The sequence below is a fragment of the Petaurus breviceps genome, unplaced genomic scaffold (genome assembly GCF_028583685.1).
Source record: "Petaurus breviceps papuanus isolate PSGF00001 unplaced genomic scaffold, PetGlider_PUasm1.0 90740, whole genome shotgun sequence".
Taxonomy (NCBI): Eukaryota; Metazoa; Chordata; class Mammalia; order Diprotodontia; family Petauridae; genus Petaurus; species Petaurus breviceps.
Genome location: NW_027187330.1, coordinates 6,294,798 through 6,315,441, shown reverse-complemented (window position 1 = coordinate 6,315,441; position 20,644 = coordinate 6,294,798). Strand labels below are relative to the sequence as shown.

General features: G+C 38.6%; 1 long non-coding RNA gene across 1 annotated transcript in view; it reads left to right on the top strand.

Annotated features, from left to right (window-relative positions):
- The window catches only part of LOC138145574 (uncharacterized), a 51,479-nt gene that overhangs the window by 6,930 nt on the left and 23,905 nt on the right, over positions 1-20,644 (top strand). Inside the window, exon 2 of the long non-coding RNA XR_011164256.1 lies at positions 14,823-14,936. This is a non-coding gene — a long non-coding RNA (uncharacterized lncRNA). The remainder of the gene's footprint in view (positions 1-14,822; positions 14,937-20,644) is intronic.

Below are 20,644 nucleotides of genomic sequence, written 5' to 3'. Positions count from 1 at the left end.
CTGAGCGCAACCTCAGTTGACCACATCTTTAAAGATTTGCAACCCTGATTGACTTTTCACTTTCCCCAAAATAGCAGTGGAGAAAGGACTCCTTGGGAGGCCCCTCTAAAAATAGTCAATAGACACAGTGCAGGATGTGGTGTCTGATGAGCACAACAATGGAACCAAACAAGTGCTAAAATTGGGCTGGCGCTGGGACCAACTGATGAATTAATACGATGGGCCTATTTAATCCACTTTGAACAAAAGAGAATTCTTCTCCTTTTTTTAAGTTACATATATTGTGGATAAATCATTTAGCTCATATTATATTCATTCCACTTAGCATATACCACATTATGCTATTATTAATTTCTTTATGTAATCATCCTATCTCCCCAAGTGGGTAATGAACTCCTTTAGATCAGGGACCCACAACATAGTAGTCTACTATAAATGGTTCTACAGTTGGAGTCAGCTCTGTCTCTTGCTATCTCTGTAACCAAGAATGAGTAATTTAGGGTTGCTGGAGTCTCAGTTTCTTCAATTATAAAAATAGGAATGATAATTCTTGTACTATTACCCTCAGAGTTCTATGTAAAACATTTTATAAATTGTGAAGCTGTTCTATAGGTGTGTTGTTATTGTTGTTTTTCAGGCAAGTTCAACTCTTCCTGACCCCATTTGGACTTGTCTTGCCAAAGATACTAGAGTGGTTTGCCATTTCCTTCTCCAACCCATTTTGTAGATGACTAAACTGAGGAAAACAGGGTTAAGTGAGTTGCCCAGGGTCACATAGCTAGTAAGTGTGTTAAGTTCACATTTGAACTTAAGTCTTCCTGACTAGTGTTCTATCCACTGTACCACCTACTGTCCATTAAAGATGAGATCTATTGTTAAATACATTTGTATTCCTAGCAAATAACACAGTATCCTCCCCATTGATGGCATTCAATAAGTGATGATGTTATATCACTCAAATTCTATGAGAAATGGAATGCTCTGAGAAGCAGCAGTTCTTGAAACATGAGCCAGGCACCTGTAAGGAATCCACAAGATAATTGCAGGTAGTATGAGAGGCTAAAACTACTTTACTAATAATATTAAGACATTTTAATTTCTAATATGGTAAATTTCCATTGATATAACCCACATAAGCACAAGCTCTTTGGGATCCTCCACAATTTTTGAAGAGTATAAAGGAGGTGACCCTGAAGCCAAAAAGGCTAAGAACTGCATGTTAGAGGATCCTTCATAGAACCTGGGGAACCACTGGTTTACCAGTGTTTCAGATCTATTCTTTTCCCTCTCTGTAGTTCCCTTTCCTCATTTAATAGAATAAAATTAATGAAAAAGTGATAGATACATGTGACCAAAGAGATGGTAGAGAGGAAGAAAAGAAAAAGACCCACTTCTGAGGCTTCCAGTGTGCTGTAATGATTGAGGTCTGATTTGAACTCAGAACTGAAACAATGCCTTGTCCCAGGTGCTGAAGTTTAGCAGGCTTATCACTTTCTCCCTCAGCAGCTCACAATTCAGCTATTGCCTTTCTGTTTCTCCAAACACTTGTCCAAAGCAGGCGGGACTTTCTACTGTTTGGCCTTAACGATTCTTCTCCAAATGCTCTTAAGTCTATTTTCTCCAGTTATCCTTTTTAGCAACACATTTCTAAAAACATTCCCAATTACACACAAACCTCATAGCAAATCTTTTAGGAGGCAAAACCTGTGCAAATTTAAATTATAATAGCCAATCACATCTGCATCATAAGTAATTTCTTCAAAGGCATCTTCTCCAGAATTTCTACTCTTGTTTATCTTATTGGAATGGCCTTTGAAAGTGAACTACCTAGTAAAGAAAGCTATCTAATGTATGAAGTCTATTATCATTATAGCATTCTTTGCCTTAGTTCCTAGCAAGCCCTTTGGAGGAACAAGTTTTAGCTACAAAAAAAACCTTTCTTTCAAGCTCACAACTCCTAAAAGCTAAATCTAGGAGAGGGGAGTGTTTCCAGAATAGCTTCAAATGCTATCAGCAAATTGGCCCTACACCTCAGGAACAGAAGGAAGATTATGATGGGAGGGATGGAAGAGATTTCAAAGAAGGCTGGACTATATGAAGGGGAAGTTAAAAGAACTAAGTATACGAGACATAAACCGAGGGGCCCATCTTCTCAGGACCCACCAACCCCATACCTCCCCTATACTACTTATCCACAGCAACTGCCCTCACTCCATTGACAGGGCTCAAAGAATATGCCAAGGGCCAAGTTCTACCTGCTATCTTGCATGTTACATATTCTTACAATATCTCATCCCAGAGTCAAGAGATATCGTTGATACCCTTCTTCTCTTCCCCCAATCTCAATGTAATAAAGGAACTGGGTGGGGGGAGGCAGAATATAGACCAAAATACTTGAGAAATGGGCTTCCCTTCCTCTGGCATGATTGTACCTAACCACAAATGGCTCACAGGAAAGCTAACTTTAGTGTAATCAAGGTGGTGACTGGATTTCCTCAAAAGTAAGATTCTGAGATATTTCTGTAACCATGGGGAATTCTCTCCCATGCTGGCCCTGACCTATGGCTCAATTCTTTCCCACTTCTGGATTCAAGATCTCACCTCTAATTCCTTCCTTTATGCCTAGTTACTCCTAGATATAACCCTGCTTGAACTCACATCTTAGCTTTGCATTTTGATCTCTGTGTGACCTTCAGCAAATCATGTTCTATTCTATACTTCATTTTAAAAACAGAATTAAACATTCTGCATCAGTGTTATATGAGTTTCCTAAACCAACATTTTCATTCTACATGAATACCAAGTGATAATTTAAAAATTAATAAACCAAATTGCTTCAAAGTTTGGTTATTTCCCAGTTTTGCCAAATTTTAGATTATTATTTTAAGGTCTAGGTCCAAGACATTTCCAATCATCCCCCCCCTTTTTTTTTAAAGCAATTGGAGTTAAGTAACTTGCCCAAGGTTACACAGCCAGTTATTTTGTGTGGGTGTTAAGTATCTGAGGCCAGAACCCATCCAGGTCCTCTCGACTCTGGGGCCAGCGCTCTTATTCACTGCACCACCTAGCTGCCCCCCAATCATCCTCCTTTTGCAAAATAAAAACTTTTTTCCACTCACCCTTAGAGATAGTTGTGAAGAGAAGCTAAAATAATGTTTCTCGAATGCTCAAAAGAACCAATGCTTCCCCCAAAGTCTTTGCCTCCAATGTTACTGGGTCACTTTAGCCTCTTCTTTTAGTTGGGGCTGCAAAGATAAAAATAATAAACCCTCCCTTGTGGAACTTACATATTATCTTCTTTGGAGTGCTTTCTTCCCTCCAACTTGGGGAATATCACAACTTTGTAGAGCAGTCCAAAATTTATCATTGCATGGTTGATCACAGAATACTAACAGAGAAGTCTGATTTGCCATCTCATTTGGGCCAGAGCTAGAACCAAGGCAAGGCAACCAGAGCCTTGCCACAGGATACTGAATTTAGATGGTGCTGAGTTTAGAGAACTCTAAAAGCTCTTGTAGTCCTGCAGCAGCATAGAAACAACTGAGTTTAGCACCTCCATGAAAAATATTAATTAGTTAAAATAGGAAGCTACCAAATGATATGGAAGGGGGTGCCCCAGGCATGGATTATGGTACTTTCTGGGTATCAAAATTATGAGTTATCTTTTTTCATCCAGGTGTCCTACTCAAAACTGAAATAGAACAGACAGGCTTATACTGGTGTTTACTGGTAAAGCTAGCCAAAGTTTTGAGTTCCTAGGATGGGTATTTCTGAAATGGGGAAAGACATCCACTTGGCAGGCCAACATCCAACTAATCTGTGCCTAATTAGCTAAAGGTTTCCTAAAGGTTGGGGGATTTTGCAACAGCTCCTCTCTTCCACTTAACGAGGAGATATCGCTGTGTCACATGGAGTTTCTTTGATTCTTTGAGAGCAGTGGCTGGCGCCACAGAACCCAGCTATTTTCAGAGCATACTGAGCAGCTCAAACCTCAAGACGGCCTTCGTGTCTCCTATTTAAAAACCAGATGAATGATCGTCTGCTTTTACCTTTAATGAAGCTGCTTCCACAGGGCAGTAGCAGGCAGCACAGAAGCTTGTTGAGCTGCATTGGGGCATGAAACATCCTGAGAGGTGCTGGGAACTCAGGGTTTTCCTTGGCATCCAATGGAGATAGAATTAGCATATGTTCCACAAGTAGAAATGAGTAAGATTCTATCTGTCCTCTTGCAGAGGAACCTCCAGATTCAGTAGAGATCAGAGGTGAGTTTCTGTACAGAAAGAACAAGTCAAAGAATCTACATGATTCAAGGTCACAGTTTAAGAACATCCAATTTACAAAAAAAAAAAAAAATGTGTATACACGAATAGCCAGCTTTTACTGTTATTACTGCTCCTAACTGACATCTAGATAGATTTTTATGGTCTGAAGTGTACTTGACATACATTATCTCATTGGATGCTTCCAAAACCACCCTGTGAGGTGAACCCTATTGTTATCTCTATTTTATTGATGAGGAAACTGATGCCCAATTGGATCAATGACTTTGCCAGGATCAGAAAACTGATTATCATTTGAGATAGGATTTGAACATAGGTCTTCTAAATTCCAATTCACTGTTATTCTGCTAGACTGGGCAGGTTTCCCCAGAGCCCACATATCAAAGGTGGAAAGCAAAGAGGGAGTTCATCTGTATTGCTATATTTCCAGTTGGGCAGAGCAAGGAAGGGGTGGGGAGGTAGTATAAGAGAGTGTTCTGAATACTAGAGAATTCCCTTCTAGCATGAGGTAGCAGGAGGTTGTAGGTGCTTTCTCACAGGATATACATCCAAAAGTTGTGTCTAAGGGCAGGTGTCTGGGCCTCAGGAGGTCAACATAATCTCAGTTCTCCTTTGCTGGCCCTACTTCTGACTCTCCAGACTTCACCGCCATGCCTCCGAGTATGCCTTCTCCCTCTGGAATAATCACTTCCTTCTTTTCCCACATCCTTCTCACCCTGGAAGATTTCTCAACCCCAGCAATCCCCACTTGGGAGGAACCTCTTTGAGGAGTTCCTCCCATAGCCTCAATTTTGAGGAAGTGATCTGGCCAGTCATTCTCTATCCCTTTTCCAAGCCTGCTTCTGATTCTTAAAACTTCTGGCCGGGGTGCAGGTTCTTTCTTCTCTCCACAGCCTCTACTTTTTAACTCCCTTTTCTGTCTCCCACCATTAGAAGGTAAGCTCCTCGAGGACAGGGATTTACTTTTGTTTTGTCTATATTTGCCTTCCCAGCATTTGGCTGTGTCTGGACCATAGTAATACATGTAATACAGTAATTAATACATGCGTGTTGACTTGACTCGCCTTCTCCTCCATCTTCTCTCTAACCTTTTGCTTTTTTTCACTTCCTTCTCTCATTACCTCAAGCCCCATACCTCAGTCCTATCAGTTCCTCTTCCATCCCAACTCCTTCAGCTATTTTGCCCTTCTTTGTTCTTCCCTATCCCCTTCAGCCCCCTCAGCCAGCTTAGTTTCTGTAGTTTTCATATTTCCAATCAAGGATTAGAGTTAGCAGAGGTGAAAGTAAAACAACTTCTTCTGCCTATACGATGTGTCCCACTTTACCAAAAAAGTGAACTTCTAAATGATAATTGGTATCCTAGGGGAGCCCAGAGGCCTGTGTGACCTGTAAGGTAGTAGAAAAATACAGTTTTGTTTCCAACTGCAATTGCATGATGTTTTAGCTCTATTAAGGTCTAGCTAAAATTAACATAGCACTTGACGGTTTACAAAGTTGCCCTCCACACTACAACCCTGGGAGATGGGTGGTGAAAGGAGGGTTATCTCTATTGTACAGATAGAGAAACTGAAATTTAGACTGACTGTGACTTGCCACCTGCAGGTGTAGCCTACACACACACACACACACACACACACACACACACACACACACACTCCTATTGTCAGGTTTGGTCTTCAAACCCAACCATAGTTTGCTATTTTGTATCCCTTGGGGAAATGTGTTCCAAATTTCAAACAATCAATTTACAGGCATTTAGGGGAGAATAAAACACAGCTATAATTTGGGCACAATCTCTAGCTGAAGCAAAAGTACTTTGTGGGATTTGTTCTTCATTCTTTGGTTCATTCATTCAACAAGCATATACTGACTGCTTCATTTATACAAACAACTAACCCTAGCACTTGGTGAATTGGCTGAATTATTGCCTCAGTTTCCCCTTTCCTTTTGATAATAGTGCCCCTCTCTACTTATGGATTCAGGATGATTACTATCACTATTAATCTAATCATTGAATATCTGAAGCCCCATACAGGGTAAACTTTCTTGCTAAACCATAGAAGAGACACAGATTTGACATGAAAGGCATTCTATTAAGACCTGAAGCAACATAACTGAAAAGAAAAAGTGAATCAAGGGGGAGCTAGGTGATGCGGTGAATACAGCACTGGCCCTGAAGTCAAGAGAACCTCAGCTCAAATCCAACCTCAGACACTTAACACTTACTAGTTGTGTGACCTTGGGCAAGTCACTTAACCCCAATTGCCCCACTTTACCCCCTCCAAAAAAAAGTGAATCACAAAGTAAAACATTATATGTGCACATACCCAAAAGGGGAAAATTGCCTACATTTCCAGAAAACATAATTATCCTGTAACCTCTCTGATTCCTCCATGTAGGTGAAACACACAGTCACTTCTGGACATAAATTCTTTGCATTTACTTCATTCATTGTGGTTGTATCTTTGGCAATCAGCACATTGCTCAGCATTTAATAAATACAATTGATGGGTCTATTTGACTCACAGCCCCAAGAATGAACATGTCAACAGGTTCAATATTCACTGTTTCTTAGTGTGAGGCAATGGAAAGAGCACTGAACTTGGTGCTAATAGACCTGAGGTTGAACCCCAGCTTTTCCACTAACTACATAACCCTGGACAAGTCATTAAATCTCTTTAGATCTCAGCTTCCTGATCTATAAAAGTAAAAACTTGGACTAGATGATTCTGAGGTCCCTTATCACCTCAGCTCTGAAGGATCATGGTTCAGTTGTGACCCCTGTGTCCGGAAATAGGTGATCCTGCCCCATACTGTGCCCTCACACTTGCTCCCTCATGTTTACTTGCTCCTGGCCACTGCCTACTTTGTAAATCTACCACCTCGTATCATACTGTCCAGTGGTCAGAGCCCTCACCTGGTGAATATACCATACCTGGGCTCATACACAGCCCTCTTGGAAACATAGATTGGAGAGTCTCTTTGGATGAGCAATGCTCTCTCATCCTCAAACACTACAAGAAATGAAGTCTTGAGACTGGGCTTCTCTCAGAAATGCAAGTTTAGAAGACAACTCCAAAAGACTCATGATGGCAAGGGATATCCATATCCCGAGAAAAGAACTGTAGAGTCTGAATGCAGATTGAAGCAAACTATTGTTCTCTCTCTTTTGTGTTTAGTTTTGTTTCGTTCGTTCTTTCTCATTGTTCACTCCATTGGTTATAATTCTTCTTTACAAGTTGACTAATGTGAAGGTATTTGTAGAACCTATATCAGATTGCATGCCACCATGGGGGGAAGAAGGGAGGAGAGGGAGAAAAAATTTGGACCTCAATGGATTGTGGAACTGAATGTTGTAAACTAGAAGTAAATAAATAAATTAAAAAGAAAAAGAAATTAAGTCTTGAGAATACACAAACAACATGAGGTAACTAGGTGGCACAGTAGACTGAGTGTTTGGATATAGAGCGAGGAAAACATGAGTTCAAATCTTAACTCGGATACTAACTAGCTATGTGAACCTGAAAAAATTGCTTAACCTCTGTCTCAGTTCCTTCATCTGTAAAATGGGGGTAATAATAATAATAGAACTTATTTCCCAGGGTTGTTATGAGGATAATTTGAGATAATATTCGTAAAGTGCTTTGCAAACCTTAAAGCTCTATATCAATGCTAGTTATTATTATCATTATATGCATATATAGACAGGCATTACATGCATTCCTCCTCTTTGGAATACATGATTTAGGACCTATGAACAGTCAGCAGTGTCTATGAATAGTCAGTATATGCTATGTCTCTTAGGACTGTGGAGATGAGTTTATTACAGGTCTACATTATAACAATCTTTATCCCTAAAATGGCCAAGGGTCTAGCAAGGTACTACTTACCAAATGACTGACCTAATCTGGAAGTTCGTTTTTCTTATTTTTCTCTCCTTCCCTTCAGCCCCTCCCCTACCCACTGAGAAGGCAAGCAATATAATACCCATTATACATGTGAAGTCATGCAAAACATATTTCCCTATTAGTCATTTTGCAATAACAACAACAAAAAGGTAAGAAAAATAAAGTGGAAAAATCTGTATTAGAGTCCATTAGCTCTCTAATCTAGAAGTATTAATGACCAGATGAGGTCTATTTTGATTTGGGATTTTTTCCAATTGTTAAGATCTGGGACTAAAGTTTAACTCTAATGCCCTTTGAAGAAAACCTAAGTTCTCAAAAACTATGCAAGGCCCGTGCTATTTAAAGATGATTAAAGGGACTAGGATTGTTTAGATTGAGGAACAGAGGAGGTTCATGTTAGTTACCTTTAAATACTTGAAAGCCTTCTATGGAAGAGAGGTTAGTTCTATTTTACCTCAGAGAATACAACTGAGAGCAATGGTTGGGAGCTGTTTAGACTCCTTCAAAAACTAATGGGTTTCCATTGGAAATCTTTTATAAGTCCATATGTTGCCATTGTGTTATTTTTCAGCCATGTCTGACTTCATGACTCCATTTGGGGTTTTCTTGTCAAAGACACTGGAGTGGTTTGCCATTTCCTTTTCCAGCTTATTTTACAGATGAGGAAACTGAGGCAAACAGGTGACTTTCCCAGGGTCACACAGCTAGTAAGTGTCTGAGGCTGGACTTGCACTCAAAAAGATGAGTCTCCCTAATTCCCAGTTCCACCTAGCTGCCTAAATCCACATATTGTTTCTTAATCAACAGATACTATTTTTCCCTTTTTTGAAAAATTAAGTTATATAGTTTTAGTTTTCAACATTCACTTCATAACTTTTAAATTTTCTCCCCCTTCCTCCCCAAGACAGCTTGCAATCTGATATGAGCTCTATACATACATTTCTATTAAACACATTTTCACATTAGTCATGTTGCATAGAAGAATTATAACGAATGGGGAAAACCATGAGAAAGAAAAAGGGAAAAAAACAAAATTTAATAAGAATCCAATTGATTGTTTGCCATGAAAAAGGGTTCCTCATACTCAAAAAAGGTTGGGAACCATGAATCTAGTCTAACCCTCTAATTTCATAGGTCAAGAAACCCAAATCCTGGAGAAGTTAAATGATTTACATAAGGTTACATAGGTAATTCGTCTCCTGACTCCCTGTCTAGTGTTCTTTCCATTAAAACATGAGTGGAAATGATCATAGAATTTCAGATTAGAAGTGACCTCAAAAGTCATCTAGTCCAAGCCATGCCTGAAGAAGTGAAGAGGAATGGAATAAGCCTTTATCATATAGCACCTACTATGTACCAGGCTCTGTGCTAAGCAGATTGCAAATATCTCATCTGATTCTCACAATGACCCTGTGAGGTAGGTGCCATTATTATCCCCATTTTACAGTTGAGGAAACTGAGGCAAACAGAGGTTAAGTGACTCAGCCAGGGTCACACAGTCACTACTAAATTTTGGGGGCCAGATTTGCACTCAGGTCTTCCTGACTTCAGATCCAGCGCTCTAACCACTGCACCACCTGAACAGGAATCCTCTCTACAACAAACTGAACAAGTGGTCCTTCAGCCTTTGTTTGAAGATACCTCCTGAGGAGGAAACCTCAACTTCCCCAGGAGATCCCATTCCACTCTGAGATAGCCATAATTATTGGAAAGTTGTTCCTTACATGGTGTCTAAATCTTCATAGCTCCTAACTCTGTCCTCAATGATCAAAAAAAACAATGCTAATCCCCCTTCCATATTGGAGGTAATAGGCCCAGACTCCTGGCTGTTGAGTTGGGGGAAATACCACAGAAACAAGTCAGCTTGTGTGAGAATATGATGAAATGCTAGCATAAATGGAATAAAGAAAAACCTTTGAGGAAAGAACAAAAAAGTCACCCAGCAAGTCAACCAGAAATAACAATGAAACACTGCATGATAAAACTAAGATCTGATTAAGAATTATATTATAGAAGAATTGAAACCTGGCAGAGTATGTATATGTATAATATGTATGAGTGTGCATGCAAATATACTATAAATAATATGATATTATATATAATATACTAATACCAATATACTATATATAATATAGAATAATACCATATATAATATAAAATATACACATATAATATTGTGTGGATATAAATATAAGGAATGATATGCACAGTATTATGGCATGACACCATTTTTAGTCTGCATTCCTTTCATTTTTTCATTTTTTTCAATAAACAAGTATCATATAGTCCAATAAATCATTTATTTGGTCATATAGGAGCATATTTTTAAACTTTCTTTTATTTTTAACTTTTATTTTCATATTTTTAACTTTCTTAGCTGGAATAACTGATGGGTCAGAAAATAGTTCATGTGAACTAAAAATTGCCAGAAAAAAATGATAAACAAATGGTGATGATAAATGACGATGAGTTCAGTGTAGGAGGTATTTAAGAAAGAGCTATAGGGTTCAATCTAAGGGCTAGTCATACTTAACACTTTTATTAGGAAATCAGAATAGGAAACAAATGTTTGATATCCCATAGGAAATTTCCTGAGAAATTTAAGGCAGAGCTGAGATTTGGGATCAGGATATACAGTCCAAGCATTCCTTATCCTACTTCTTAAGAAATGGCCAAATGAAGCATATGGTCCCCAGACAGCTTGCAGAAAACAGAGGTATCCACCCTCTATTTCTTGGCGGGATCTGTGTTTAGCCAATCTGGAAAATAGAATGTGCTTCATTAACTCCATCTCTCACTCACTGGTGTTTTTAACAATACAAACAAACTAGCAGAATTTAAGATGAAAAATCTTAAAGCCAAGAGTCCAGATGGAAGAATCCAACATCATATTGATCTGTCCTTATTGGGCAGCCTCCCAATCATTTCAATCACTTGATTTTAGCTTCTCATGGGACTTCCCTAGAGCTATCTTTCTTACAGTGCATCAACCAACTTTTCCTACAATAATCCAGGTTGTAGATATGTCCTAGTATTATAGTACTTTAAGGATCTGTGTGAAGAATCTTGGGCAGCTAGGTCGTACAGTGGATAGAGTGTTGAACCTGGAGTTAGGAAGACTCATCTTCATGAGTTCAGATCCTGCCCCAGACACTTACTGGCTGTGTGACCCTGGAAGTTACTTAACCCTGTTTGCCTCAGTTTCCTTAGCTATAAAATGATCTAGAGAAGAAAAAGGCAAACTGCTTCAGTATCTTTGCCAAGAAAATGCTAAACAGGGTCAAGAAAAGTCAGACACAACTGAAAAATGACTGAACAACAAAAGAATCTGTAATTTCATCTTCTGGGTAACCCTTCAATTGAGTCAGATTCCAACACCTTCACACCTTAGAAAACTGAGTTGCCCTGGCCAAAATACCCATCACCTGTTGGCCTGTGTCCTCATGGTGACAAGCCTCTTCAGACTTAGCAAGGCTCGTTCTTAGATGAAGGACACAGAGCCCACTGCAGGGATTATACTTTTTTATCTTGGCAGAGCCTGCAAGAACTTTTCCTCCATGGACATTGACTTTCAGAACCTAGAGTCTCCTCTGTACCATAGTGAGGCATCAGAAGAGAGACTGGTTTTACATAATAAGAGTTATAGTCTGTTGTCTGCTTTCTTCCTAATACACAGTCTACACAAACCATCAATCATTTCCAACTAGTTGCCAGTGAAATATGATGCACACACCAGGAAACCATGGAAGGGAAAAAATTATATCAGAATAGAAATGTTGACAGTTTGGGCATGGAATGGTTAAATCTTTCATTGTTAGTCAATTGGGAAATGGCTGAACAAGTTGTGGTATATGATTGTGATGGGATATTATTGTGCTATAAGAAATGATGAGCAGGTGAATTTCAGAAAAAAACCTGGAAATACTTACATGAGCTGATGCAAAGTGAAGGGAGCAGAATGATAACATTGTATATAGTAACAGCAATATTGTGTGAAGATCAACTGTGAATGCTTTAGCTATTCCCTGCAATACAAAGATCCAAGACAATTCTGAAGGACCTATCATGAAAAATGCTATCCACCTTCAGAGAAAGAACTGATGGAATCTGAATACAGATCAAAGCATACCTATTTTACCATCTTCATTTTTCTTAGTTTTTGTTTATATTTTCTTTCACAACATGAATAATATGAATACATGTTTTGCGTGACTGCACATGTATATCCTATACCCAAATGTTTGCTTTCTCACTGATGGGGAAGGAGAGGGAGGGTGAGAGAGAATTTGAAACTCAAAACTAAAAAAAATGAAGGTTAAAAATTGTTTTACACATAATTGGGAAAAATAAAATACTGAAATTTTAAAAATAAGTTCTGAGGGTTTCTTTCCAATGATTTTATTACCAATGCTGCTGATTTTTCCCTTCACAAAATATTTTGGCTGTGTAAAGACAAAATCACATGGAAAAACTGAGCTGCTCAGTTGGGGTCCTGTTACTGAGTGTAATGTTAGCTTCAAAACCCAGGAAAGATGCAGCCAGATCTGAAGGGGGGAAAACCACTAGTGAACTTAGTACCACTGGGGATCAACCCACCAAGGCTAACTTGTTGCCCTCATTGGATCCATATACACAGGGTTTCTTGATTACTTGCTTCTGTTTTGACCACAGATTACCATTTCACTTACCACAGAGCCTGGCACAAAGTAAATACTAAATAAATATTTGTTCTTTCATTCACTACTTAAAGTTATGAAGGAAAGAGGATGGCTTCATGTGATCTATGAATGATCAGATGCTACAGGGGCTAAGTATGAGGATCAAAGTGAATTTCCTGTTTTAAAACACCTTTCTATTTCAGTCATGTTGAGGAATTTGCCTTCCTTACTTTGGGAAATTAATCAAACTCTTTTTGCAAATTATTATTAGTACACGTCAGGTTATTCATTTGTAGCATCCCCTTTAGGGTTATTTATGCAACTTTCCCTCACAATAGTTGGCCAGATCCTTGGAGGGTGACTATTGCTTAGGAGCTCCCACCAGTATCCTCCTCATTGATTATCAGCCAGATTTAATTATCTTTTAGAAAGGGTATTTACTAAGCCATTATAGCAAGAACAGTTATTACAGAAAAATCCTTCCCCCCATACCTGGGACACACCCTCCTCTTGCACACATAGATTCCTGGGGAAAGTGGGCTCAAACTTAAGAGTATATGTGGCCAGAGGGCAGACTCACAGATCATCATATATTTTCTATATGACATTTTTTGCTGTCATAAAGTGACCTAAAGCCCTTCCTTATGATTCTTACAAATTGATTAAGGACATGGTTGCATCTAGTTCACTACTGGATGAATGAGTAATTCATTTGAAATGTCTGGTTTTCTGTGATTAATTGATGTGAAGGAAGAGTGTTGACATAGAAATCAGAAGAGCTAGGCTCAAAGGCTGCTTCTATCACCTATAGGAGGCTCAATTTCCTCATCTGTAAAACTGTCCCATCCTCCTTTTGTGGTTACTATGAGAAATAAATAAAATTAGATAAAACAGAGTACATCAAAGTACTAGGTTAATATTCTTTGTAAACCATAAAGTATTATACAGGTGCAAGGTAATATTATTATTAAGCCAGTCATTGAAACATAATTGTTCTGTTTCCCTATCAACTAACAAGAGGGCAGTGTAATATGCTGACTGAAGTACCAAACTGGGAGTCAGAAACAGACCTGAATTCAAATCTCACCTCTGATACTTACTGGTTTGGCTTGTTGTGTGTATATATATATATATTACTCTGATACTCAACTATAAATTGGGGATAATAATATCCATAAAAGCCTACCTTACAGAGTAGTTGTGAGACTCATATAAGTTACTCTATATAAAACAAGAACTTCACACTATAAAAATGCCAGCTATTACAAATCTCGATTCCTGAATAAAAGCATAGTCTTGGTTTGGAGACTTACACAAGCAAAAGGAAAGTGTCCATCTAAAAGAAAACATATAATTCTAGATTTTTAGTTATAAAAATGAGTATTTTTTCAATGTTTTAAAATCTTATTTTAGGTATTGTAATTAGAAGTAAAGACTAACTTCATAGTCTCCAGCCTAATAGTACAATAACACTTGTTCAATAGGGGGCATCCATGAACCTTTCTATAACAGACCTATCTACATTTAGAGAGGAGGAAAAATAAGCTCAAATCTGCTGCTTACACATTTGTCATCATCCTTTCAGCGAGGGTTAAATTCCCTTAATGAGGCAGGAGCCATGGAATGTTTCCTATGCAGGCTTGCACGCAACACGGGGAAAACATCCCAGACTGCCTCACTATGTCATTGTTGCTTTCTGATAGTACCAACTGGATCTTAAAATAGCCCATAAGCATTGGATGATAACTTTAAAGGTTCAAAGCCAAATTCTAAACAAAACTGATGGAAGGCAAGCACAGACTCACATACAGACAGCTGGTCAGAGCTATACTTGGGGGCATGGAGCTGAAATGAATGCAGGGCTCTAGGAAAAGAAAGAGAGAACAAAAGTGTTTTCTGATGAATTGTCTCCTGTATATTCTGGGTGCAGGCATGCTGCTATTGTTATCATCAGATTTTTGCTTTCTCTCTCCCAGGCAAAAGGAATCAGAGAGCTAAGGTAATTACCATGCTTGGACAGCACCCAAACAGGGGAGTGGGCAGTTCCCAAGAGAAGGAAGAACAGTTATGGGCAACATTTCACTTCCTATGTAAGTAAAGGAACTTAAGATATAAAGTGAATGAAAGCAGTTGATGGGAACCTGTTTCCTGTTAATATCGGCTGAATGATGGCAATTGGGATGTGTAGTCCTAACCAATGAACTAGTCACTGGAAGGGACCTCAAAAGAGATGTAGTTTGGCCAATTACTTAATGTATAAACATCACTGACAAGTAGTCATCTAACTCTTGCTTGAACCCTTTAAGTAACAGGAAACTTGTTACCTGACAGCCCACTCCATTACTGGACAGTGCTAAATGACAGAAAGTTTTGTTTTGCTGTGTTCAAACAGACGAACAAAAAATTTTCATGGGCATCCTTTCTTTCTTCTGGAGTTACATAGATAACAGCCCTTCAGACAGTTAAGAACAGCTATCATTCTTCTCCCCAAGTCTTCGCATCTTCAAGTAAACATGGGTTCATATATTCATGAGATTTGGGTATAGAGAGGAACTTTATCCATTCCAAACTCTTCAATTTCCAGGCAAGGAAACTGAGGCCTTGAGAAGGAAAGGGATTTATAAAAAGTTACAGAGATGACTTTGAAAGGTGCAGATCCAGAATTCAAATCTTTGTCCCCTGTCTTCGACTTCAGTACTCTTTCCTGGTGCCAATAGATTAGATGAGGGAAATACAAGTTATCTGAATTATTTTATAAGACTTTTGTTATTGATGTTGTTCAGCCATGTCCAACTTTTCATGCACTCATTTGGTGTTTTCTTGGCAAAGATAATAAAGTAATTTGCCATTTCCTTCTGTAGCTCATTTTACAGATGAGGAAATTGAGACAAACAGGGTTAAGTGACTCACCTGGGATTATGCAGCTAGTGTCTAAGGTGAGATTTGAACTCATGAAGATGGTCTTCCTGATTCCAAACCCAGTGGCCTTTCCACTGGGCCACCTAGCTGCCCCACTAGATAATAGAAAATTAAATGTCTTAAATGTTTTCTGGTATACAACGAATAGGAACCTTGGTGATGGCAGGAAAAAGAACGTAGATCCTCCATTTTAAAATGTGGTAAAAGAAATTTAAAACGGGGAAAATCTGAGGTGTGACCTAGATTTTATGAGAGTAAATTTTAAAAGGAGTCCAAAAAAGAGAGGTAGGGTTCTATTGCCTAAATTCCTTTAGGAATATATTGTACACTACCTTTATATATACTTGAGGCTCTGGCTAGAGAGAGAGAATTGTAAGCATTTCTCATGTGCCATGGTTTTAAATCCTTTCATCCTACTGTTTCAATCAGAACAGAAGTCCAGATATAGTCTGACCAATGCAACAGAGTGGGGCAGTCATTTCCTTGCCTGAAATGCACTTTCTCTTTAACCTCCTGTCCTCTCTTCCTTTAAGATAGAGTTTAGCTACAATGTTCTGCACGATGCTTTTCCCGAGTTCCCCACCTGTAGCTGCTATTCCAAACTACCTTGTACTTGAACACAGTGTGTGTGTGTGTGTGTATATATATATATATATATGTGTGTGTGTGTGTGTGTGCGCACATATACACATGTATGCATTTATTAACTTTATATTTGTGCTCTCTATTTTATGTATATTTGTCTCTCCCTTTAGATTGTAAATTCATTGGTAGTGGGGATTTTTTCATTCTTTGGACTTTTATCTCCAGTGTCTAGTACACAGTAGGTGCTTAATACTTGTTGATTGATTGCTTTCATCCTGTACACACCACTTCCATCAGTATAGTTTACATTAATATTTTCGCAGTCACATTTGTGTATAAATAGTAAATCATCATTTTGCTTCCAATCAACTAGAACTCCCAAGTCTATAAACCCACAGAAAGCTGTGGTCATATCTTGTTTATATTATTATAAAGCAAGTGGCTTTATTTGATCCTAAATACTAAGATTTGCCCTTTTGTTGTGGGGGAACTGAGAAGCATGAGAGAAACCCATCCTGCTTTGTTCTAAAAATGGTCCCCAGCTATGTGGCAGAAGCAGAGAAGAGAGAGAGGAAGCTTGTTGAAAAGAGGGCCCATTAGGAATGAGCTGCTTCGCCAGCGTGCACAGTTTGGTAAGCCAGCTCCTCTCTCTTCAGCCCAGCCAGAGCTGCCTCCCAAGTGAGAACAGATTAGCCATTTAGATCAAACGGTGCAGGGAGCCAGGCATGCCACCGTGACCCCAGCCGCACTATATTAAGATCAGCAGGCTCTCAGCCAGAGAGGGTGTGCCCAAGGACGACTCAGATGCACATTAGACCTCCATTCCCTGCTCCTTTTCTCTAGGGGTCAGTCCCTGCTAGGAGGGAGGGGAAAGGAGGAGCAGAGGGGCATAGCCCCCCTCCTTCTACATGCCTTTCCTTACTCCCCATCAAAGGCAGGTGTTTCCATTATAATCAATAAAGTTTCAGGACCTTTCTCCCTTTTAATTAAGAGAGATCTCAATTTCCCATTGTGCCTCAGGTTTTTTAGCTATAAATAAGAATTGTGTTAAATATTGTTTTTGAAATTTGATGGTTTCTAGTATTTTAAGCAGTAAGTATGCAATGCTACTATTTGGGGGAGCTGATTTCCCTAAGGAAGGTTCAAGGGGGCATGCATGCTATGTCTTCACTTCTATGGGGCATTGGTAAAAGAGTATGAGAGAAAGAACACTGGATTAGGAATCTCAGCCCCCTTACTTAACTTCTGTGCAACCAAATGTACCAATGAACCGACAACAAATTAACAAATCCTTTCATCTTTCTGGGCCTCAGTTTCTTCCTCTGCAAATTGGGGAGAGTGTAGAAGATCATAACAGATTATCTCTAAATTCTTTTCTAACTCTAAGTCCTGTAAACTGAATGGCTGTGGGCAAACAATTACCATGACCTCACCTGGAGGCAGCTGTGCAGCCCAGGCACGTCTAGAGCCTGGGTCAGCTATCCTTGAAAATGAACAACAGACACCTAAGGACTTCCTCACCTAAACTCTCTACCCACAAGTCTGTAAACAATGCCTAAGTATCCCCCCATTGTAGAGTCATTCCTAACCTGAGGAGAACACTTGTACTTTATAGCTAGTACAACTAGCAAGGGGCTTGTCTCCCTACTGAAGTTTTAGCCTTTGAAAAGCAAGGATTGTCTCATGCTTCTCTGTAGCCTTCAAATTGCCAAGCAGATTTCTGGATATGTAGTGGGTGCTTGATTCAAAACTAAGGCAAGGTGACCAGGGCTTTTTCCTAGGCACTCAGATTTAGCAGGGGCTAACTATCTTTGCATTCTAGAATCTAGAAACAGCTGAGCTTAGCACATCTTTACCAAAAATCACTAAAAATATAGAACTACCATAAGGCTGTATCCCAAGTTTGCTTCTCCTCTCCCTGATCTTCACCCCCTTTCAGAGAACTTCCCTTTCTCCCTGCATCTGATACCAAAACTTGTCTTTAAAAGCTGATTTGACAAAGCACAGTTTAAGGATATTTCCCAATCACCAAAATTAAGGCTCTGAGCTTGTTAGTTTATTGAATGATGAGTGTCAGTTTGTTTGTATACAATCTCTTTTTTTAAAAAAATTCTTTTTTCATTTAGTTTCTCTTAGTTTCTTTCCCTTTACCAGAGTCACCTGAAATAACAAAGAATCTTTTTAAAGAAAAGGAGAAAGAAAAAATAGCAAAATTGATCAACAGGTGGAAAAGGTTTGAAAATACATATATATACACAGACCTCTCATTCCACCTCTGCAAAAAAAGTAGAGGGAGTGTCTTCTCATATCTCTTCTTTGAGGCCATGCTTGCTCTTTGTAATTCTGCAACATTTTTTGATGGTTTGTGGAGGTTGTTCTTTACATTTGTATTGTATTAGTAATGTATTTTTGTTTTCTTGGTTCTTCCTACTTCAATTTGCATTAGTTCATTTAAGTCTTTCTATGATTCTGTGTATTCATCAGTTGTTTCTTACAAGCACAGTAATAGTCCATTTTATTCATATACCACAATTAGTTATTCCCCTATTGAAAGTCATTTACTTTGTTGTTTCCATTTCTTTGCTACCATAAAAAATGTTGCTACAAATATTTTGTATTATATGGGAAGTTTCTTCTTATAAAGACCCCCTTTGGGAATATGACCAATGGTGGAATCTCTGGGTCAAAGGGAATGAATATTTTAGTCACCTTATTTCTTTAATTCCAAATTGCTTTCCAGAATGGTGAATTCACAGCTCCACCAACAATGCATTCCTGGACCTATCTCAATACAACCACTCCAGTATTTACTATTCCTATCTTTTCTCAATGTTGTCAATTTGCTGGATGTAAAATGGTACCTCAGGGTTATTATGATTTGCATTTCTCTTATTTTTAGTGTCTTAAAGCATTCTTTTATATAGTTAATAGTTTACAATTCTTTTATTTTAAAATTGTTTATATCCTTTGACCACTAATTTAATTATATATTGTATATATAATCTTAAGGTTATAGAATGTTAGAAATGGAAAGGATGTTTGGAATTGTCTAGTCGAGAGAGTCTTAATTTAAGGGTCTGAACTTAATTTTTAGATAGACAGACGGATAGATAGATAGATAGATAGATAGATAGATAGATAGATAGATAGATAGATAGATAGATAGATAGATAGATGATGCTTGCATTTCAATACATTGTAATCCTATACTTCTATTTTATGTTTGAAAAAAATTACTTAGAGAAAGTTTCCATAGGCTTCAGCAGACTGACAAAGGGACCTATGACCACAGAAAATTTGAAAATCCATGACCCAGTTCACCTTCCTTCAGTTTCAGATATGTAGAAGCTAAGGTCCAAGGAGGGGAAAGTTATGACCCCAAATTCAAACAGCTATTTTGTGGCAGAGATGATGCTCATTTATATAGAAAGTGAGTCACCAAGCCAGACCTTTTGGAATTGAGACAAAGGGTAAGTAAGTTTTTATGAGAGTAGAGTAGGAGGGATAGATACCAGGCAAAACTTCCCCAGGTGCCCTGGCCCAGTAAGAGGCAGTGTGGTCCAGTGGAAAGAGCCCTGAATTTGGAGTCAGAGAAAGGATTCAGGTTCTAATCTTGACTTTGTCACTCCCAAGCTTTTATTTTTCATAGAAGCTCTCTGGGTCTCTGTTTCTTTACCTGTAAAATAAAATGCTCTCTCAGATTCCTTCCAGCTCTATGATCTTCTGAGGAAGAAAACTCTCATAAAGGAAAGGGTGATAGGTCCTCACTTGAATACAAACCTTGCCTAATTCAAGATTTTGCCTTAGGCATCTTCTAGGTATAAACTCAATCACTACTAGGTTATTCTTCATCTGTTTAAAGGTGAACGTGGAGGAAAAGGATGGAGTATTGTGAGTCTCAGGTCCCAGAGGGTGCTGTGGTCAACATTAATTCTTGGACTAATTGTTAAATTTTCAGTGTGAACATTTACACTTCAGAAATAGACAAATGCTACAAATCAGGGTTGATTTATTGTTTTGTTGATTGCCTAAACTTAAGAAAGTGATAGAGAAAATATGAATAATGCAATTTAAGCTTCAAAGTGTCATTAGTACTTGGTGGGGAGGGAAGGAGAGAGATCCGGTTGTTAAACATTTACCCTGCTAAGATCCCCTCTGTACTTAGTAGATAATGCAGTAGACAGAGAAAGGACAAACTTTTTTTTCCCATTCTCTGCTCCATACTCAGGAAATGCCTTTTTTATTTTTCTGGCAACAATGGAAGGGAGAAGATTCTCCCAAACTCACTCTCAAA